Consider the following 23,604-nt stretch of genomic DNA (forward strand, 5'->3'; position numbering starts at 1 on the left):
AGTTGCAGGCAGAGGCAGAGGGCGAAGCAGGCTCCCTGCCAAGCAAGAAGCCCGACGTGGGACTCGATCCCAGGACGCCGGGATCATGACCAACTGAGCCACCCAGGCGTCCCAGTTAGATTCATTATTGAGCACCTACAGTGTGTGGGCATAATGCTGGGAGCTGAACACCCTAAGATGAATAAGTCAAGGCCCAAGCTGTTGAGGAATCTGATACGATACGATACAAGGTGAGTCTGATACACATCTTCGTGACTGTAGTACAATGTGAGCAAACTGCTGTGGGATTGCAAAGGAGGTGTGGCTCAGCCGTCTCCTAGGAAAGTCCTTAAGGGCCACCATAGGAGGAAGAGGTCTAAAACTCCAGGGTCACCTGGACCCAGGATCTGTTCTCCTCCTGCACTAAGCCACGTGGTTAGATGGAGAACCCCACGTAAGTTAGTTCACAGCAAGAAGCAATGGTGCAGATCAAAAAGAGTCTGGTAGGGGCGCCTGGGTGGCTCAGTGGGTTAAGCTGCTGCCTTCGGCTCAGGTCATGATCTCAGGGTCCTGGGATCGAGTCCCGCATCGGGCTCTCTGCTCAGCAGTGAGTCTGCTTCCCTCTCTCTCTCTGTCTGCCTCTCTGTCTACTTGTGATCTCTGTCTGTCAAGTAAATAAACAAAATCTTTAAAAAAAAAAGAGTCTGGCATTTGAGCAGAGAGGGTCTGGGCTCAGATCCCAGCTCTGTCATTTACAATGTGTGTCATGTGGTACAAGTTATTTAACCTGAGTCTTGGGGCTTGCTTTTCTAAAAATATTAGGATAAAAATGCCAGTTTCATGGGATTGTTGTGAAGCAGAATCTCAAGATCCTTTACATTTTGGTTCTACTCTGTCTTCACCAATGTGGAAATATATGTCAGTTTTTATCTCACAATGAGAAGCCAGAGCCAGTACACTCTACCATCTCAAGTGAAAAAAGACCAGACCCAGGAGGAAAGCAAGCAGGCAGGCACCATGAAATAAGCCAGAAAAAGATGCCCCAGGGTCTGGCCAGGACACTCAGATGTAACATCTCAATGATCTGTTGGAAAACAAACCAAACAGGAATTATATTTACCAGTGATATTATCTGGGTGCTGATGAAGAGGGGCAAACCAAAAATATTAAGAAGCTAGGGCTGTGGGTGCCTGGGTGGCTCAGTCAGTTAAGCATCTGCCTTCAGCTCAGGTCATGATCCCAAGATCCTGGGATGGAGCCCCACATTGGGTTCCCTGCTCAGCAGAGAGTCTGCTTCTCCCTCTCCCACTCCCCCCTGCTCTCTCTCTCTTTCAAATAAGTAAATAAAAATCTTTTTTAAAAAAAGTAGCCAGGATCTTGGGGGGGGGGGGTGGGAGGTTGAGGAACCAGGTGGTGGGTAATAGGGAGGGCACGTACTGCATGGAGCACTGGGTGTGATGCCAAAACAATGAACACTGTTATGCTGTAAATAAACAAATAAACGAATAAAAAAAAAAGTAGCCAGGGCTGGGAAGACAGGCAGAAAGGATTTAATAGCCAATCTATTGAAGAAGAAGGCCAACTCTGGAATGAGGCATGCTCCCCAAAGATCCCAGGCTGTGCTCTAGAAGTTAATGAGACAGATTGTCACTAGGCTGTGCTGCGGCTAGGAAAGGAGCTAATGAGACTGCAGATCACCTGTCCTCAGGCCAGCAGTAGCCATGTGTCACCAAGTAGGGAGGCCAGTGCCCCACTTAGAACCATTCATCTGAAACTGTAGGTATGATGTATGTTTGCTTCTCAGCTTCTTATTAGTGACATTGTCTCCCTATCTTGGCCAGGCTGCAACAGGAGACAGTTACCTGATTACCTAGCTAGACAGAGATGCCTCTTGGGAAGGCTGAAGAGGGGTTCATGGATAGAAAATGGAGACATGGGTACATGGGGTACAGTGAGAAGACAGATACTCTCTTGGCTTTGCTGTGTGAACTCCGGGTAACAGGTACATCCTAGATTACTGGATTTGGATGGATGGTGGGGGCAGGAGTATATGAATACCTGAAATCCTTTAGATGGGGGAATGGGGCAGAGGGAGAGAGAAAATCTTATGTAGGCTTCACACCCAGCACAAGCCCAATGTGGGGCTCGATCTCATGACCCTGAGATCATGACCTGAGCCGAAATGGAGAGCTGGATGCTTAACCAACTGAACCACCTAGGTGCCCCTGAATATCTGAATGTTTAACAGGCAAATAAAAGTCTGACTTTATAAGTGGCCTTGGCCATAATCACAGTTGTATTTGGGAAGCAGGAAGACCACTCTTAGGTTCAGTGACTTGTTAGAAGGAATCACAGAACTCAGCAAAGCTATTATGCTCATGGTTATGGATTATTCTAGTGAAAAGATACAGATTAAAATCAGCAATGGAAAAAGGCTTATAGGACAGAGTCTAGAAAAGACTAGGTGTGAGCTCCAGTTGTTTTCTCCCAGTGGAGTCATATGGACAGTGATTAATTGTCTTCAGCAATGACATGTGACAACATATGTGAGGTATTAGTATTATCAACGAGGGAAACTCACCAGAACCTTGGTGCAGTGTTTTTATAGGGTGCCAGGCATGTAGCTGTGGGCGCCCATGTAATTAACCTTAGCTGCTCAGTCTCCAGCCTCCCAGGGGTCAAGCTGATACCATATAATCCAAGGCCCCCACCCTAAACCACACTGTTGTCATAAACCATTTGGTGTGACCAAGGCCTCAGATAAACAAAGATACTCTTAACAAGCAGGAAATTCCAAGGGCTTAGAGGCTCTCTCTAAGGAGCTGGGCAAGGGTCAAACCTTTCTTTGGGGTTTTCAAGGTTTGAACAACCCAGATATGCTGAGTTATTCTTTACTGCATAATGGCAGAAACACAGGAGTGCTAGTCCCCTTCCTTCCAGGAGAACAGCATTGGTTTGGCATGTGGCTCGAGAGTCTAAAATAGGTGTATGACTCTTTTCTGCCCAGCTGAAATCTGATGTGGATGCTGTGTTTGGCCGAGCTTGGTAGTAGTGTTCTGAAGAGAGAAATGCACTAGATCAGGAGGCGGAAATATGGGTCAGCATCAGAGCTCTGTGCTAATTGACTATGAAGCTACAGAGAAGTCCCTCAACCTACTTGGTTCTAGCATCATCCCCTATCAGACAAGACTGATCTTACTTAATCTACCTCTTGCAGGTAACAACAACCCTTGCTGGGAGGATCAAATTACACAGTAAATGCAAAGTCAACTTGAAAATCTAACACAATACACAAATGAGATATCTGTGATTAAAAGTGCTTTGCTGTTCAATAGATTTTCAGGTGAAGAAACACAATTCCTGATCCAGAACATTGGTTGGGGCCAGTAGTAATTTAAATTAAAAAATTTTTAGACCTTTTTTTAAAAAAGATTTTATTTATTTCTTTGAGAGAGAGAGAGACAGAGAGAGTGAGAATACTAGTGCGGTGAGGGACAGAGGAAGAAGCAGACTCCCCGCTGAGCAGAGAGCCTGATGCAGGGCTTGATCCTGGGACTCTAGGATCATGACCTGAGCTGAAGGCTGAACCACCCAGGTGCCCCAAGACCTTATTTTCTTAAAAATATGTTTTATCATTTAACTGAGAGAGAGAGAAAGCAGGAGCAGGGGGAGGGGGAGAGGGAGAAGCAGACTCCTCGCTGAGCAGGGAGCCTGATGCAATACTCTATCCAGGAACTCTGGGATCATGACCTGAGCCCAAGGCAGGTGCTTAACTAAGCCACCCAGGTGCCCTCGACCTTATGTTTTGAACAGTTTTAGTCACAGCAAAGTTGAGCAGAAGGTGCAGAGAGTTCCCATATATCCCCTACTTCTATACATGCACAGCCTCTCTCACTATCAAAATCTGCCACTGGAGTTTGCTCTATTGAGAAACCTACATTTGCTGTATTGAGGAACCTACATTAACACATTATGACTCAAAGTCCACAGTTCACATTAAGGTTTACTGTTGGTATTGTACATTCTATGGGTTTGCACAAATGTATCGTGACTTGTAGCCACCATTATAGTATATCATAAAGGGTAGTTTTGGCAATGGTAAATTTTACTTCTTTTACAACTTTAGGAGGCACTATTCACAAAGACTGCAGCATAATCATACTCTTTGGAATTGTGCACTGCAGAAACCCTGATCCTGGGAAGGATCTAAAAGAATCTATTTGGAAGTTTTTAGACCTATGTTTAACCAGGCTGTGCTAAAATCAGATTCTTGTAGGTAAGGTCATTTTTAGATTCCCCTATGTCTAAAGAGTGTGAAAAGCAGTTTACTGCAAATTATTTGCTATAGATAAGAATTATTGGGGTGCCTGGGTGACTCAGTCATTGGGCGTTTGTCTTTGGCTCAGGTCATGATCCCAGCATCCTGGGATCAAGCCCTGAATTTGGCTCCTTGCTCAGACGGGAGCCTGCTTCTCCCTCTCCCACACCCCCTGCTTGTGTTCCCTTTCTCACTATCTCTGTCAAATAAATAAAATCTTAAAAAAGATTATTGATCATTTTCCTGTGGAACTGCCTTTTTTTTTTTAAACCAATAGTCTTTCTGATGCAGAAGGATGGAAAAACTTTGACTCTTGATGTTTAGAAACTCAAACACTGTGGCTCAGTTGAGAGATGCATTTGAGTCGGGGGTTCTTAGGCCCAAATCATATTATCACAAGTGGCTCCCTATTCCCCTTCCCAGGATTCTCCTCTCACAGAGTTGACTTAGGGTAAAAAGGACAGGTCCTTCAGTTTTCAGTTATGAATTCGCCTTACGGTGCATGGGAATGTTTCATTTTCATGATTCTTCTATCTTGTCGCCAATGGTAGCTGAGAGTTGATGACATTGAACATATTATGCTACCAAATTTGAAGGACAGTGACATTCATTGTGTCATGAATTAAGTTGCACTCATTTAACTGATTAGACAAAATTCAAATGTGGAAAAATGCTTTTCAATATTTGTTTCTTTCTTATTTATATCAACCAGTAGATATTCTTAGTTAGGACTTCTGCAGAAAGTATTACATAAGCTGAGCTTTTCCTTCCTCTTGACCACTCACTATGTTAAATATCCTCTCTATTCAAAAGTTAGGGAAGGATAGTTGATTTCAGTCTTACCTTGCCTACACAATCTCTATTTCTTAGATCATTGCCATTGCTTTCTCTCTGCTTTATACACAGATTTTGCCATACTGCTCCTCTCACTAGATTAGGGCTACAGAGACTAACAAAAGTGGTGGCTTTTTTTTTTTAAAGATTTTATTTATTTATTTGACAGAGAGAGAGATCACAAGCAGGCAGAGAGAGAGGAGGAAGCAGGTTCCCCGCTGAGCAGAGAGCCCGATGCGGGGCTCGATCCCAGGACCCTGAAATCATGACCTGAGCCGAAGGCAGAGGCTTTAACCCACTGAGCCACCCAGGTGCCCCAAAAGTGGTGGCTTTTATTTTCTCCCTCAAGAAGGCATTGTAAAAGAATATTTTTTCACATAATTTGTTAAAAAAAATACGGCAATTGACTTCATTTGCGCTACTTGAAGAACTAATAAGACTTTTAGAATGTTTGGTCATGCATATTAGTAAAGAAGTTTGATCCCTTGGGGAGCCTGGGTGGCTCAGTCGGTTAAGCATCTGCCTTTTGCTCAGGTCATGATCCCAGGGTCCTGGGATTGAGTCCCATTGAGTCCCTCTTCAGGGTCCCTGCTTAGCCGGGGAGTCTGCTTCTCCCTCTCCCTCTCCTTCTGTCCCTCGTCCTTGCTCATGCACTCTCTCTCTTGCAAAGAAATAAATAAAATCTTTTAAAAAAAGAAAAAATTTGATCCTTTAATTTTGTGTATTTCGAGTATTTTTTTCATTATTGATTCCTACAAATATCCCTTCCTCATTGCTCTTGCTGCTGTTTTTGAAATCACTCCTGCCCCTCTTGCTGGATGTCTTCTTCTTCCCACTCTACTGACCTTGCTAATTTCTAAGAGCCTGGAGTTTTCAGTGCACGACTGAGGAGGGCATAAGAGACCACTGAGGGTAGTGGCATGTCCTTTAGAGGGGGGGTTCAGACAGCTGTTCTGGACTCTTAATTATTTTCTGCCTCTACAGACATGCCTTTATTTTTCCTTTTAATTAATTAATTAAGATTTTATTCATTGATTTTTAGAGAGTGAAAGAGTGAGAGAGGGCATGTGTGAGCATGAAGGAAGCACAGGTGAAGGGGCAGAGGGAGAGACAGAATCCCAAGCAGACTCCATGCTGAGTACAGAACCCAACACAGAGCTTGATCCCACGACCCTGAGATGACCTAAGCCAAAATCAACAGTTGGACACCTAACCAACTCAGTCACCCAGGTACCCCTGTTTTTCCTTTTAAAAGCACTGCTTGTCTTCTGCCCACCTCTACCAACTCTCTCACATTCCCAACAACATCAACTATTTGTTTTTAAATATAAATGTTCACCTTCCCATGGATCAAGAAGAGCCAGGAAAAAGCCAAACAGAAGGGGAAGATGCCTGGAAAGGCCCTGAAACCCTAAGGGAGATATCGTTTTTGTTTTTTTTTTCCCTTTGGGAGAACTGACCTTCCAGAGAAAACAAATTAAATTATCACCCTCATCTTTGTGCTGTGATATCATTAAAGTGACATTATGTACTGATACCCCTCACTTTGTGTTCATGACCTTAAAGCCAAATTAATCTCTCGTCACATGGAGTTAGCAAGTTTGTTAATGGCGACTGATCAAAAGCCTGAATTGTTCAAGAAAAGCAGCTTTGGACACACAAACAACAGGAAAAATTACCTAGTCGTAATGGAACGTTCCTGCTTGCAAAGGAATAACATTCCCATTGTCTATTTTTGGGAACTTCTGCTCTGCTGTCTGAAGTGAGGTTTAAGTGCCTAGAGAGAAGAAAATCCTCAATTAATATGGAGCATGTCCTACACGGTCTCACCAGTGTAATCATTTAGCTAGTGAGCATTTATTAAGTTCTGATTCTGAGTCCAAACCCTTACCATACATTTTTCCATTCATAGAAATAATATATGACTGGTGAGTATCTGCTGAGGAGTCATTTATGAAGAGTTTATGGTCACTGCCTTTGAACAGCTTTTAGTCATGTCACAGAGAAAAGGAATCACTAGCCATGTGTGTGACACAGTGTGACCACAAGGGGTACTATTATAGAGAAGGAATCCCAAATGTAGCCTTGGGCAATCGAGGAGGGTGAGAAGGTGGCATCTAAGCTGAACTCTGGAGGACTGGACACAAGATATAGGGCTTAGCTTGGTAAAGAAGGTTGTCATTGCCATTCCAGGTGGAGGGAACAGCAGTGCACAGGTCCTGGAAAAGCATCACAAGTATAGATGCAATGCAAAGCCATTGAAAAGTTGCAGGGAAGAGTGGATCTGATCATATTTGCCTTTTAGAAAGCTGTCTCTAGTTTCAGCATGGAAAGTTATCCATGGAAAGGCAAACCTAGAGGCAGAGAAATGAAGTTGGTGGTCTTTATTTCTCTTGTGAAGGATGCTGGTAGCTGGCTGGAAGGTAGTGAAGTCAAAGATGGAGAGAAGTGAACATCTTCAATATATGCAGGTGACCCCTAAACAACACAGGGGTTAGGAGTGGCAATCTCCACCCTCCAGCAGTTGAAAATTTACATACAACTTTTGACTCCCCCCAAACTTACCTACTCATGGTTATTAGTGTAGATTCCAGTGTTGACTGGATGCCTTATCGATAGCATAAACAGTCGATCAACGCATATTTTGTATGTTACATGTATTATATACTGTATTCTTATGATAAAGCAAGCCAGAGAAAGGAAAATGTTAAGAAAATCATAAGGAGGAGAAAAATACCTTTACAGCACTGTACTGTATTTATCGAACCTGCGCAGCTCAAACCCGTGTTTAGGAGGCAGAAGAGTCAACCAGATTGGCTGGATGATTAGATGTGGTGGAGGGGCTGATATTGGAAAGACAGAAGTCAAATGCAGAGCTTCTGGCCTCCAGGAGCTTACAGAATGCTTGAAGGACATAACCTGTAAACGGAAACCTTGACCTACCCGTTTAGTGTAGTGCAAAGAGCCTGGGCTTTGAAATCAGCCAAATTTGCCTTGAATTTCTGTCATACCATCGATTAGCCACATGACAGAGATAGACCGCTTGAACACACTGCATCTCAGTCTCCTTATTACCTTATAGGTGGTTATGAGCTTTCATATGTGAAAAGCATGTGTTACCTAAGAAATGTTCTGTAAATATTTCTATAAAATAATAATTATAATTATTACTCCACACCAGGAAGATAATACCAGTCATTATTATGCAAAAACAATTTAAGATTTTATGGGTTACTGTACATATTTTGGGGGGTCAACATATATATATTAAAGGATATTTTTGCTCTTAAAAGATTTTGAGGAAGAGAAAACTCATTCTAGTGTGCAATTAGGAAAACAAATAGAAATATGTATCACGTTTCTGAATATCTTAGGGCAGTGGGTTCCACGCCTCCCCTCAATCAACATTTTATCCCTATGATGGGCAGGAAGTTCTTCCACATATCTGGCTTCAATCCCTCTTGCTTTATTTTTAGTCTGTCTGCTTTTGCCTGATTCTGTTATGCTTCTTCTTGCTGTTCTAAGTGTAGTTATTCTCTTGTCAGGTAGTGGGAGTGGCTTATTAATATTGTCTCAGACATTATTGTGCTGGGGCTTTAACTGTGTTGTTCTGATTTCTTAGCTCTGCCTCAAGAATATGTTGTCTTATTTTCCTGGAATTGATGTTGCCTTCTCTATACAGCTTGCTCACCAATTTTCTACATAAACGAAATATTTACAGATTCTTTTTTCCCCCTAAATGTTCCCTTCTCTGATGGAAATGTTTTAGAATTAGATAGTAGCAATGGCTGTACAGCATAGTAGATATACCAAAAGCCGCCAAATTGTGTACTTTAAAATAGCGAATTTTATGTTATGTGAATTATATCTCAGTAAAATAAAATAAAAAATAAAATATTTTGGTTGTAAAAAACATTGTGCTCTTCTTCTGCTATCTTTTTTTTTTTAAAGATTTTTTATTTATTTAATTGACAGACGGAAATCACAAGTAGGCAGAGAGGCAGGCAGAGAGAGAGAGAGGAGGAAGCAGGCTCCCCGCTGAGCAGAGAGCCCGATGCGGGGCTCGCATCGGGGCTCGATCTTAGGACCCTGGGATCACGACCCGAGCCGAAGGCAGAGGCTTCAACCCACTGAGCCACACTGGCGCCCCTTCTGCTATCTTTTTGAATGGCTTGTATTTGTATGCAAAACATTGCCTAAGCCAGCATCATTGCATTTCCACGGAAGCCATTTTAGATCCTTGATAATGCAGAAATGTTCGTCCCTGCTTTATTTTATTTTTAAAAGATTTTATTTATTTATTTATTTGAGAGAGAGCAAGAGAGAAAGAGAAAGAGAGAGCACAAGCAGGAGGAGGGGCAGAGGGAGAGGAAGAAGACTCCCAGTGGAGGAGGGAGCCCCACTCAGGGCTCGATCCCAGGACCCCAGGATCATGACCTGAGCTGAAGGCAGACACTTAACGTACTAAGCCACCCAGGCACTGTCATCCCCACTTTATAGATGAGAACCTGAGACAAAGAGAGGCACCTGACTGACCCAGAGTCACCCAGTTGCTACACCTGCAAAGAATGGATCAGACAGCACAATCGGGGGCTCCAGGCAAAGTGGCAAAGTGGACTTGGTGATTTCTGCTTTTAGAGTTTCCCCGAACCCCTTCTTCAAGGGTACCCACAGTCAGCTCGTGCTGTCTTCTAGTTTTCCTTCTTCTGATCAAATTTGCTTCTGAAAAGGATCTAGCCTACTTTCAGTGTATTTCAGAGCAGGTGCTACCATTCTCTAGGAGATTTTCCCTTAAATCCTTATCTGTATTTAGTAACCAGAAGGTATGGTTCCCTATAGGGAAAAGCAGGCACTAACAAGCTGGTAGGCAGCTCAGGGAGGTAGGCAACTCAGAACATTCGTTCTGGGTTCTCCCCAGAGTTCTGCCAGTGCTGCCACATCACTCCATCTATTCTGTCTCTACCTAAAGCCAACTGTTCATCTGAGTAACGACTCTGTTCTTTCCCTCTGCTGTCCATGGTATTGGCTCTGAGGCTTCACTGTATGTGAGGCTGTATGGGGCAGACAGAACCAGTGTCTGACCTAAGCCTGTCCACAGACAGCTGGTAGACCCTGGTTGGGTTATTTTGAGCCTCAGTATCCTTATCTACAGTCTGGTCACAACAATCCTTATTTTATAGGATTGAATGGAAGCAAGTGTAGAGTTTCCAGGCCAGTATAGTACTGGGATTGCTGAGCCCGGTAATTTCTCCTTTCTAGCTGCTTCTAAGTCAAAACCCGAGCTTGGCCCATGTTTTCATTGCAGTTTCTATCTTGGGTGCGAGTCCCTGAGGCATTAAAAAAGAAAAAGGAAGTGCTCTTGGGATGGCTGCAATTCGTAATGAGTCAGCATGCGGTAAGAAATCTTGTATGTGCTGCCTGTATTGGGTTGAATTGTGTCCCTGCAAAAGATATATCCAAGATCTAGCCCCCCACCCCTGCCTAGTACCTGTGAGGGTGAACTTAATGTGGACCTAGGCTGTGAAAATTAATAAAAGGAAATCTTGTTTAGAATGGAGTCCGGGGGTGGGGTGTGCCTGGGTGGGTCAGTGGGTTGAGTCTCTGCCTTCGCTCAGGTCGTGATCTCGGGGTCCTGGGATTGAGCTCCGCATCAGGCTCTCTGCTCAGCAGGGAGCCTGCTTCCTCCCTCTCTCTCTGCCTGCCTCTCTGCCTACTTGTGATCTCTTTCTCTGTCAAATGAATAAATAAAATCTTAAAAAAAAAAAAAAAAAAAAGGAAAAAAGAATGGACTCCAGGAGGTCAGCAGGGGGAGCTCTAACTCCTACTACTTGTCAAGTGCAGACCCGACAGGTAGACAGGAACCTTGCATGTTACTCCAGCCGAGGAAGATAGGCTCTCCTCCTCCCTTGGCAACAGCCCAGCAAGTGAGAGACTGTCACAACTTGGCCCGTGAAAGGCCACTACACTTTGAACTCCCAGTTCATTTCAATGACATTTTTAACAGCCTATCCAAGTTCCCCCTTTCCTCTATGAAAGAGTGTTCCTCTACTTTGTTCTGCAGACTTGCCTATGGTTTTGCCATAGCCTGCTTGTTGCAGATGGCATCTGTGCTATTCCTGAATAAACCCATCTTTAAAAAAAAGATTTTATTTATTTATTTGACAGACAGAGATCACAAGTAGGCAAAGAGGCAGGCAGAGATAGAGATGGGGAAGCAGGCTCCCTGCTGAGTAGAGAACCCTATGCGGGGCTCGATCCCAGGACCCTGAGATCATGACCTTAGCCGAAGACAGAGGCTTAACCCACTGAGCCACCCAGGCACCCCATGAATAAACCCATCTTTGCTGGTAAGATAACTGCTGGTTTTAACTTTTTTTTTAAAGATTACTTATTTATTTATTTAACAGACAGAGATCACAAGTTGGCAGAGAAGCAGGCAGAGAGAGAGAAAGGAGGAAGCAGGCTTCCTGCCAAGGAGAGAGCCCGAGGTGGGGCTCGATCCCAGGATCCTGGGATCATGACCTGAGCTGAAGGCAGAGGCTTTAACCCACTGAGCCACCCAGGTGCCCCTGGTGGTTTTAACTTTAAGGCTAACAAGGACTTCTTGGCGTTTATTAAATTAAAGTGAGATCATCCTGGATTTAGGGAGAGCCCTAAATCCAATGACTGATATCCCTTATGAAAGAAAGGAGAAAGAGGTTTGAGACACAGAGACACAGAGGAGAAAGCCTCGTGAATGTGGAGGCAGAGACTGGAGTTATGTTGCTGCAATCCAAGGAAGCTGGGAGAGGCAAGGAAGGATTCTCCCCTACAGACTTCAGAGGGAGCTTGACCCTGATGACACCTTGATTTCAGACTTCTGGCCTCCAGAATAAATTCTGTCGTTTCAAGTCACCAAATAACAGTTTGTTAATTGGTGACAGCAGCCATAGGAAACTAATACACTGCCTGAAGGAAGGACAATTATTCATTAATGGATATGTCCGGAGAAACTAACATACATGTTTGCTAGTACTTTCCCATCTGGGTGTGTTTAGGGCATCAGGAGAGGCAGGAAGCCTCCCAGTAGCCATCTGTTCTCTCTCCCCATCTCTGGGCAAAGCTGCCACCTGCACAAGGATGGTCCCAGATTGCACGTGGTGGGGTTACCAACTGTGATGCATTACATGGGAGGCCCCTGTAGACCTCTTCATATGGAGGCAGAATAAACACAGCTCTATAAATGTTCTCCCAGAAAGGTCTGGCCTGAAGCATGATTGCAACGGTGGTAATTACATCTCCCCAGGAACGCAAATTGCCAGTTACCATGGTGCTAAGCAGTAGCTGATAATTTTCTTCTTTGACCAAAAATGTCTTGAAATTGCCTTTGATGAAATAGGGTCAAATTATTTTCCTTTTGATGCATTGCATCTATCCATTGAAATGGAAGGAAGAAATCCATTATCAGCTTTACTAGATAGACAGATAGGTGATCTTTATGTTGATCCCTCTGGACTCACAGAAGCCAATGGAAAGGAAAAGTTGTAATACTAAGTGCATATACTATACGGGGATGGCAATTAAGAACAAAGCCCTGTTAGCTTGCAGGGAAAGCTTTGTGTCTCTGCCTGCAGGGCTGTGGGTATGTGTGTGTGTGCCAGAAGGAAGCTGAGGTGGCCGGTCCTTCTCAACTTCTGTCCGATAGACAGCTGCTTACCCCACTCCTCGCCACTGGAATAAAATCCTTTGACATGCATAGCATCCAAAAGTGATAAAATGCACAGTAGACCCAAGAAATGATTGATGACTATGAGGACTCACAGCTAAAATCAACAAAGAAAGAGCTGGGTGGCTGTTAGTGTCACAGAGGTTCATTGTCTAACACACCAAAACAATACTACAGATGCAGGGCTTATTCAAGTCCTCCCATTTGCTGGAAGCCACTTTGGTACCTCCTCCCTCACCTCTGAAGTTTCCTTGGAGGGAAGAGGGAGTGGAATGTGTGCAAGTTTTGACAGTGAATTCAACCTCCTCTGCTTAGCAGAGCTTAAGGGCCTACTTCCCAGAACGATCCCATCTGGTATTTACATAACACTGGATTCAGTTCATCCCTCTCAGAGGAATTTACCAGTCAGGTCTTTGTCCAGGAGAGGACAACTGCATAACACCTAGCTTGTTTTCTCACACAGGACTCTGAGCACTACTCAGCCTGGACATGCTCCCATTCAACACCTTTTAGTGGAACAAGTTCATGCTAGGTAATAAGCAGTAAATATATCTACTATCCAATGCCATCTTCCACCAATCCCTGGATGAGTTTCCAAAATCTAATTAAAATGTTTGAATAAGAATTGGGGAGAAGGAACTCGGGATTCTTGTTGAATTCCTACTGGGTAGAATCAAGAAAACCTGAATGCCATTGGAATTTTAACTTTGTCCATGAAATATAGGACAATCCAGTGTGTGTGTGTGTACACATGTGCACTCATACTGGAGGATACAGTGAGCATTTGAGTATTTATGTCTTGCAGTTGCTGATGCAAGATGACTTGAAGACTTGAAAATGTTCAGCCATGCAAGTAATGTATTTGTTCAAGTTGGACAAAATAGGGACAAGAGCCATACGAATGATTGGGAGAATGAGGTGAAGTTTGAAGAAGTTCATGTGTGTAGCTCTGGGAAATTGATGCTGAGGAGAGCTGGGAATGTGCCTTTGCCTCAGGACTGTAAATCCCCAAAGAGGAATTTGCAGGGTAGTAAGAGGGCACTAACAGAGAGGGAAATAGGCAGAAAGGAGCTGCGGTGTGTATTAGTCAGCTCAGGCTGCCATCACAAAATACCACCCAGTCTGTGGTATTTTCTTTTCTGTTTTCCGGAGACTGAGAAGTCAAAGATCAAGGTGTCTGCAGCTTTGGCTTCTGGTGAGACCTCTCTTCCTGGCTTGCAGATAGCCACCTTCTTGTTGTGGGCTCATGTGGTGTCTTTTTTGTGAGTGCAGAGAGGGAGAGTGTGCTCTCTTGCGTCTCTTCTATTTTTTTATTTAATTTCATTTCAAAATAAATTTAACTTCAGATTTAAAAATTTTCAATCCAGTATAGTTAACATATAGTGTTATATTAATTTCAGGTGTACAGTACAGTGATTCAACAATTCTATATATTAGTGCTCATCAAGATAAGTGAACTCCTTAATCTCATCACCTATTTCACTCATCCTACCCCCCCACCCCCACCCCCCTGCCACCTTCCCTGGGGTAAGTATCAGTTTGTTTTCAGTTAAGAGTCTGTTCATTGGTTTGTATTGCTTTTTAGATTCCACATATAAGTGAAATCATATGGTATTTTTCTTTCTCTGATTGACTTATTTTGCTTAACATTATACTGTCTGTCTCCATCCATGTTGTTGCACATGGCAAGATTTTATTCCTTTTACAGCTGAATAATATTCCATTGTGTATATATCACTTCTTCATTATCCATTCATCAATCAGTGATCACTTGGGCTGCTTCCGTAACTTGACTATTGTAAATAATGTTTCAGTAAACATAGGGGTGCATATATCTTTTCAAAATAGTGTGTTAGTATTTGTTGGGTAAATACTAGTAGTAGAATTACTGGATCATATAGTAGTTCTATTTTTAATTTTTTGAGGAAACTCCCTACTGTTTTGCAGAATGGCTGCACCAGTTTGCATTCCCACCAACAGTGCATGAGAGCTCCTTTTTCTCTACATCCTTGACAGCACTTGTTTCTTGTATTTTGGATTATTGTCTCTCCTTTGAAGTGCACTAATCCTATTGGATCAGGGCCCTGCCCTTATGACCTTATTTAACCTTAATGACCTCCTTGAAGGCCTTATCTCCAAATACTGTCACACTGGGGGTTAGGGCTTCAGTATATAAGTTTGGGTAGGGCGGGGGTGGGGGGAGACTTGATTCAGTCCATAGCAGAGGGGAAACTATAGGCAGTGGAACAACTTCCCGAAGATACTGTGGTATGTTGACTCCATTCCCAGGGGAAATAAAAGCTCATTAGGCTGGTCCAGTTGCACAACATGCTGTAGGGAGAATCAATTTCTGGCCATTTAGTGATGTGAGAAAGGGAAGGGCAGACTAAAAGCTCAGGTTGCTTGGGAAATAACATCATTTGGTGAATGCTTTAATCTGGTAATCTCTCTCTGTTTCATGATAGAATACTTGTGCATTTTTACTGGACAGACAGTACTAGGTTAGGAAGGAAGGAACGGATAAATGAATGGACAAAGAAATTAGAGCCGGTAGAACTGTAGAATTGCGGCTATAATCCCCTGGGGGGTGGGGAATGGGGAATGAGAGGTGGTGCTTTCTCTTGTTCATGCAAGCAGTTACTGGCAATTTGTCCTGGCTAGCGGAACATCTGATATCATGACTCCAGGTGACTGTATAATAATCAGTCTATGAATAGAAATGGAACCATTATTTTTTCTGCCTGAAGAAATTTTTTTTCTGTCCTTTGATGTAAAGGCCAAAGGCTATTCACCATGCCACTGAGAATTATAAAATCTTTATGAAATATTTATCAAAGTTTTGAACTGAATGTGCGGTAGACAGGAAAGCTGGGCTAATTTAAATCCCTACTAGACCAGTCTTCATGAGGTAAAATGAGATATAAAAATTATGACTCCTGTGGAAGTCACCACACCCAATGCTGTGAGCTCATAGACAGTCACGGATTTTCATCTCCCTGGTGGCCATATGGGAATCAGGCAGTGGCCAAAGGGAATGCAAAGAAATGCTCCTCTCTTACTATGATTGTGTAGATCTCATGGGCTCTTCAAAATGGCATGTGGGTCAGTGTTTACTAGAGCCTGGACTAGCACATGTTCCTTCTGGCATCTTAAGAGAAATAATCTCCAGGCTTGCTAGAAACCCTTAATCTTGCTTTGAAAACTTGGAGGTCAATGAATATTCACATTCCCATCTCATTTTCACCCTGATTTGTTAACCTGATCCTTGCCAAATCAGGCCAAAAAGGAAGCAGTTAGAACCTTGACCTTCTAATTTTATTTTATTTTTTTAAAGATTTTAGTTATTTATTTGACAGAGAGAGGTCACAAGCAGGCAGAGAGGCAGGCAGAGAGAGAGGAGGAAGCAGGCTCCCTGCCAAGCAAAGAGCCTGATGCGGGACTCGATCCCAGGACCCTGAGATCATGACCTGAGCCTAAGGCAGAGGCTTAACCCACTGAGCCACCCAGGCGCCCCTAATTTTAGATAAATACCAATCTCTACGTTAAAAACAATAGAAATATTTGTGAATTTATCATTGGGACATAGAATTGGTCCAGGTGATCCTCTTCTCTCAGCATTCATATTTATATATTTATATATGAAGTTTAAAATATTTATAAGGGTGTCTGTATCTGTATTGATCAGTTGCTGTAACAGACAGAAGGAGGGAAAAAGAGACAAACTTACAGGCTATGTCATATCATGGTAGAACACAAGGCTCGAACATAGGTTCAACCTTACGGAAACACAGCTGGTCTGACCTTGGGAAGGGCTTCCTCTCATTGAGCCTCAGGGCCTCCATCTGCAAATGCAGAGAATGAATTCATCTTTACTAAAGGCCCATCCAGTCTTTTGAATCTATAATCGGAAGTGTGGTGGTCAGATGCTCTTCCATATCCACCACCTGGAGAGTGCATTCTGCTTTTATTTTCCATTTTGGTGATGGGGAATTTGAAGCCAGACAAAGTTATGAGAGACTCAGAGTAATTGGATCTCCTCTCCAAGTCAAGGCTCTGGCTTCTGGCTGGCTCTCCACTGTATTAACCGCCCTGTAGGTATGTGTTGACATCATAGCGACCTATTCAAAATGCCATCCTGAATGACACCACTGACTGGGCCAAAATGTTACATTATTAAAACATTGTGCAGAGTCTTCTTAATGAGATTTATCCTCCTAGAAAGCAGACATAACAGCAAGCATATAAAACACATGTAGCGTCTTTAGTTCCTGACTATTACCAAAAAAGTTTGAAGAAATTTACACTAAGAACAGGAAAACAATCTTAAAAACCCAGGAGGAAAATTCGGGCAGAGAAGTCTCTGAGAAGCATCCCTAAACTAAGGGCTAGGTAAAATAGACCTCTCCCTCTCTCTTTTTCTCTCTTCTTTCTTTTTTCCTTCTCTTTCCCCTCTTGACTTGTATTAAATTTTCTGTATTATTTTTCTCTTTTCTTCTTTCCCATCTATCTGGTTTAAGATAAATTGAGTCAGGTTTCTGAAACTTAAAGCCAAAAGCATTCTAGTAGACACATTTCATTCTCGTGGGAGTGCATTAGGTATGAACTATTATTACCCTTATTTTACAAATGAAGAAACTTAGGCACAGAAAGGTTAAAAATTGCCTGAAGTCACACAACTGATAAATATGTGGAGCTGGGATTTTAATCAATAAAGTCTGAATGGTGGGGCACCTGGGTGGCTCAGTTGTTAAGTGGCTGCCTTCAGCTGAGGTCATGATCCCGGGGTCCTGGGATGGAGCCCTGCACTGGGCTCCTTGCTCAGCAGGAAGCCTTCTTCTCCCCCACTCTCCCTGCTTGTGTTTCTTCTCTTGCTGTCTCTGTCAAATAAATAAATAAAATCTTTTTAAAATGATTTTAAAAATAATTAAAAAGAAAGTCTGACACAATTAACCATTAATTTATGTGCTCATAAGTGTGAAGTCAGATTTTAAGCCAGGTCTGCTTGATTCAAACCCCAATGGTTTTGACTTCCAGACTCTGCTACCTGTGATAAAAATGATGATAAATAGGGGCACCTGGGTGGCTCAGTGGGTTAAGCCTCTGCCTTCGGCTCAGGTCATGGTCTCAGGGTCCTGGGATTGAGCCCCGCATCAGGCTCTCTGCTCAGGTGGGAGCCTGCTTCCCCCTCTCTCTCTCTGCCTGCCTCTCTGCCTACTTGTGATCTCTCTCTCTCTCTCTCTCTGTCAAATAAATAAATAAAATCTTTTTAAAAAATGATGATAAATCTCACAAGTGCCCTCTTTAATCCCCATCACCCATCTAGCCCAGACCCCCCCACCTCCCTACTGCAAGCCTTGGTTTGTATGGTTAAGAGTCACTTTTGGCTTGTTTCCCTCTCTCCTTTTATTGTGATGAGCCCTGGGTGTTGTATGTAAGCGATGAATCACTGAATTCTACTCTAGAAACCAATATTGCACTGTATCTTAGCTAACAAAATTTAAATAAAAAATAAATTAAAAAAACAATGATGAGCATGATAATGACAATAACAGTAATGATTACTGTAGCTGACATTTGTTTTTTATTTTATTTACTTATTTTTAAAGATTTTATTTATTTATTTGACAGAGAGAGAGAGAGCACAAGCAGGAGGAGCGGCAGAGGGAGAGGAAGAGGGAGAAGCAGGCTCCCCGCTGAGCAGGGAGCCCCATGTGAGGCTCAATCCCACTGACATCATGACCTCAGCTAAAGGCAGATGCTTACTGGACTGAGCCACCCAGGCGCCCCCGCAGGTCACACTTATTGAGCTTTTATAGCACATCTGCATTAGTCTAAATATGTCAAATAAATTAACTATTAATCTTCACAAGAACCCTGTGAGGTTAGAAATACCATAAGGTGTTTAGAAATACTCAGTTCTATTCATATTCATATACTGAGAAACAGAAAACTTATTTCTAAAAAATTTTAATTAAGATATAATTCATATGCCATACAATTTACCCTTTTAAAGTGTAAAATTTAGTGATTTTTAGTATATTCATTATGTTGCATGACCATCACCACTATATAATTGTAGAACATTTTCATCACCCCAAAAAGAAGGCCTGTATGATTTAGCACTCTCTATCCTCCCCTCTCCCCGCTGCCCCACCCCCAGGCCCCTGGCAACCACTCATCTGCTTTCTGTCTCTATGGATTTGCCCATTCAGGACATTTCATATAAATGGAATCATACAATATGTGGCCTTTTGTGTCTGGTTTCTTTCACTTGGAATAGAAGAAAAACAGCTACCATTGATTGGTTGCCATGACTACGGTGTCCTAAGCACTGTTATCAGGAGCTTTGTGTGCATTATCTCTAATCCTCCCAATAACCTTGTGGCAGAGTAAAACTATTATCTTCATTTTAATGAGAAGACTGAGTCACAATGCTGTTCAGTAACCGGAATAGAGTGCAACAGCTCATAAATGGCAGAGTTAAAATGCAAACCTAGGTCTCTCTGTATCCAAATCCCACACCATTGGCACTCCATCCCTCTGCCTCAAGGTCACAGGAAAATGTGGGATAGTAATGTGGTGGTCTTGAAGCTAGGGCAAAGGAGTCAAGTTAGCCTGATGGTGGTGGAAAATACAGCCCCAAGCTCTCCTGGACTGGTGCCTGTCAGTGGGTGGGGAGAGGGAGCACACCCTCCTGAGCCTGTGCTGTAGACCTCAGCAAACCTGTCTGCTGAGGTCCTACTTGACCTCTTCTCTCTGGAGCTCCCTTGAGGCCCCAGGTACACCCTTTGGTTTTACTCAGTTTGGATGTGTAGGTTGAAGAGCTTGCATGGTGGAATTTTGGTATTTCTTCACCTGACTTTGGGGTACAGATGGAATCATGATGAAGCAAGTCAACGATTCTATGGAGGGAAGAAAGAGAATCAGTGAAATTTCTTCAAGCATTCTCCAAAGTATGCAGCTCAGGTACATTTCCTTCTGGGGCTCACTGAATGGGCACCAGCTCCCCTTCTCTGAATGGGCACCCAAGGCTGACAGCTCCTATGTGTTTCCATGTGAGGAGGTCTTGGAGTTGCCCATTGGTTTGGTGCACAGAAAGTCATTTATGCTGTTGATCTATACAGACACTTTCTCCCAATGTAAAATTCTTCAAGCTGTGCTCTGGTGGGATCTGGGGTAATGCATTTTGAATAGAGAGGATCATGTTCTATGATAAGGCTGAGATGTGCACCATGTCATGGTGATAAATTATTCTTTTGTTGGCTTTGGAGGATTTCACATAAAAGAAAAAGTGATATCTCACCGAGCAGAATCCTGGAATGTTAGAACTGGAAGTGACCCCCAAGACTGAGTATTTAGCCTTTCTTGTTAGAGACAAATAAATATACTAAGTCCCAGAAAGGAGTGTGGCACAGAGCCCAGTTGTGTGTGGTATCTGTGGGTACCAATGAAACAGCCCACAGGGATCATGGTGCTCTGGCTGCTTAACTCAATGAGACCTTAACTCAGTGATCCCCAAATTTTAGTGACACACAAACATATCCAATGGTATCTTATATCATAGACTTGTATCATAGGTTCTTCTGGTTCTTCGTGCTGCAGTTATCACTGGCTTTCTTTTGTTAAAATGTGCTCTCTGTGGGGTGGACCCTGGTCACTCCCCAGAGCACTGATGATGACTATGATGACAATGACAACATCATCTCAGAAAATCCCAAGAGTTGCGGAAATGACTTGTGTTCTACTGGTTTTCAAAGATGCCTCGGGGTACCAGACCCCCCAGCTGCCACCTCTCATCAAAGTCATCCATCTAATAATGTGCCCCCTTCTCCTCCTGAAGAACCACTGAGTCAACCTGACGGGTGAGGAAACAGAGCAGGTCAGTCAAGCAGAACAAAATACCCAACACTACGATTAGCTCTCCCCATGTACCAGCCCCTAGAGTCCTTTAATTTACATACTGCACACAGCAGATGTTTATACTATTGTTTATGGACAATGAAGAATTCAGTGATGTTTTCCATGCTCTATCTATGAAGACACAGAAATGGATACTACCTTTCTAGAAATAGTGCTTTATAGAAGAGTTTGTTTCAATGATTTGGAAAATAGAGGTCCAAACAGCTCATTTCTTCAGATTGCTGAACTGATTTGCTGTTGCTGCAACTAGAGGCCTTTAAGAGTCACTGCTGAGTTCTCAGATGAAGTGGGAAGCTGGCAGGAAAGAGGGTGTCTGGAGGGAAATCTTTGTCTTTTTGACATTGAGGACAGTGTGTCTCAGGCTCCCCTTTTTAAGTTTTTATCTTGAGATAATTTTAGACTTACAAAAAGATTTTGAAAATGGTACAGAGTAGCTCCCGCATGCCCTTCACCCAGCTTCCCCTTATGTTAACATCTTATATAACCGTAGAATATTTATCAAAAGGCATTAACCTTGATACAATACTCTTAACTATAGAATTTATTCAGATCTCATTGGTTTTTCCACTGAAGTCTTTCTTCTGTTCCAGAATTCCACATTGCCTTTGTTGTCTTATTCATGTTATGTCTCCTTGGTCTCCTCCTTAGTCTGGGACAGTTCCTCAGTCTTTCCCTGTTGTTCATGACCTTGACATTTGTGAAGATTAGTGGTCAGGTATTTTGTAGAACATCCCCCAACTTGGGTTTGTCTGATGTTTTTCTCCTGATTAGAATAGAAATTTCTCATGATTAGATAGAAATATATTTAAGTTAGGGGAGCATTTTGGGGTTAAATTTAAGAAAGAGAATTACTTTTCTCTGGCTTCCTTCACCCTCCCTCAATGTCCTCTGTCTCCGTCTCCAGTCCTCCTCTCTCTATTCTTAGTAGCCAAGACTTTAAAAGTACTTGCTCTGTGTCCAACCCAATGGTAGAGGCATGAGGCATGGCAGGATAAAGGTGCTTCCCCCCCCCCTTTTCTTTCTTTTTTTAAACAAGTGCCCTCAATCTCCAAGAAGGAATTCCAGTCTCTTACAAGACTCTTACAAGACTGCAAGGAAGTGGCACAGTGCTCCTTTTGAAATGGTTTGAGAAGACGGGCAATCCCTTTTGCAGCTGGGATTCATCATTACTTATTATGTGAAAAATAATGATGTCCCATTAGCAAAATATTAAGTCTGCAGTTTTTTCTACTGAAGTCTGAGGGAGCTTCCTGAGCTCTCCACCTGGGTGATGAGATGTTTAATCTCAGAGGTTCTGATATTTCTTTTTTTTTTTTTTTTGGTGGAGGGAGAAAAACTAACTCTTAGTTTTCTAGAATTTCTAGAAAGATGAGAAGTGTTATGAAATCATCAACATTGTAGCTCAGAACATGTTTGTTCCAATTTAGGCCAATGGCCAAAATTATCATTTTCTGATCAAAGTTTAGGGCTCTTTTAAATTTTTTATTTTTTATTTAAGTATAATTAACATACAGTATTATATTAGCTCGAGATATACAATATAGTGATTTAACAATTCTTTCCTTAAAAAGATTTATTTATTTATTTGAGAGAGAGAGAGAGAGAGAGAGAGAGAGAGCAGGGGGAGGGACAGAGGGAGAGAGAGAGAGAGAGGGAATCTCAAGCAGACTCCCTGCTGAGCAGGGAACCTAAGGTGGGTGCCATCTCACCATGCTGAGATCATGACCTGAGCGAAAATCAAGATTTGAATGCTTAACTGACTGAGCCAGCCGGGCACCCTAGTGATTCAACAATTCTATGCATTATTCAGTGCTCATCAATTTAAGTGTAGTCTTAATCCCTTCACCTCCCCTTCATCCATCCCTGCGCCTCCCTTCTAGCAGCCACCAGTTTGTTCTCTATATTTAAGAGTCTTTTTTTCTGTTCATTTGTTTTATTTCTTAAATTCCACATACAAGTGAAATCATATGGTAATTGTCTTTCTCTGACTTATTTTACTTAGTATCATACCCTCTAGATCCATCCATGTTATAAATGACAATATTTCATTCTATTTTATGAATAATATTCCACTATACACATACACACACACACACACACACACATATGTACACATACATACCATGTCCTCTTTATTCACTCATCAGTGGACACTTGGGCTGCTTCCATATCTTGGCTATTGTAAATAATGCTACAATAAATATAGGGGCACATGTATCTTTTCAAATTGGTGTTTTCATTTTCTTTGGGTAAATAGCCAGTACTGGAATTACTGGATCATATGGTAATTCTATCTTTAATTTTTTGAGGAGCCTTTATACTGTTTTCCACAGTGGCTGCATCAGATTGCATTCCCACCAATAGCAACAGTGTACAGGGGTTCCTTTTTCTCCACATCCTCTCCAACACTTATTTCTTGTATTTTTGATTTTAGCCATTCTGACAGGTGTGAGGTGATATCTCATTGTGGTTTTGATTTGCATTTCCTTGATGATTAGTGATGTTGAATATCTTTTCATGTTTCTGTTGGCCATCTGTGTGCTTTCTTTGGAAAAGTGTTCATTTCCTCTGCCCATTTTTATTTATTTTTTAAAAGATTTTTGAAATTTATTTATTTGACAGATAGAGGTCACAGAGAGAGAGGAGGAAACAGGCTCCCTGCTGAGCGAGAGCCCGATGCGGGGTTCAATCCCAGGACCCTGGGATCATGACCTGAGCCGAAGGCAGAGGCTTAACCCACTGAGCCACCCAGGCACCCCTCCTCTGCCCATTTTTATTTTTATTTATTTTTTTTTAAAGATTTTTTATTTATTTGACAGAGAGAGATCACAAGTAGGCAGAGAAGCAG

This window comes from Meles meles, chromosome X, assembly GCF_922984935.1.
Source record: "Meles meles chromosome X, mMelMel3.1 paternal haplotype, whole genome shotgun sequence".
Lineage (NCBI taxonomy): Eukaryota > Metazoa > Chordata > Mammalia > Carnivora > Mustelidae > Meles > Meles meles.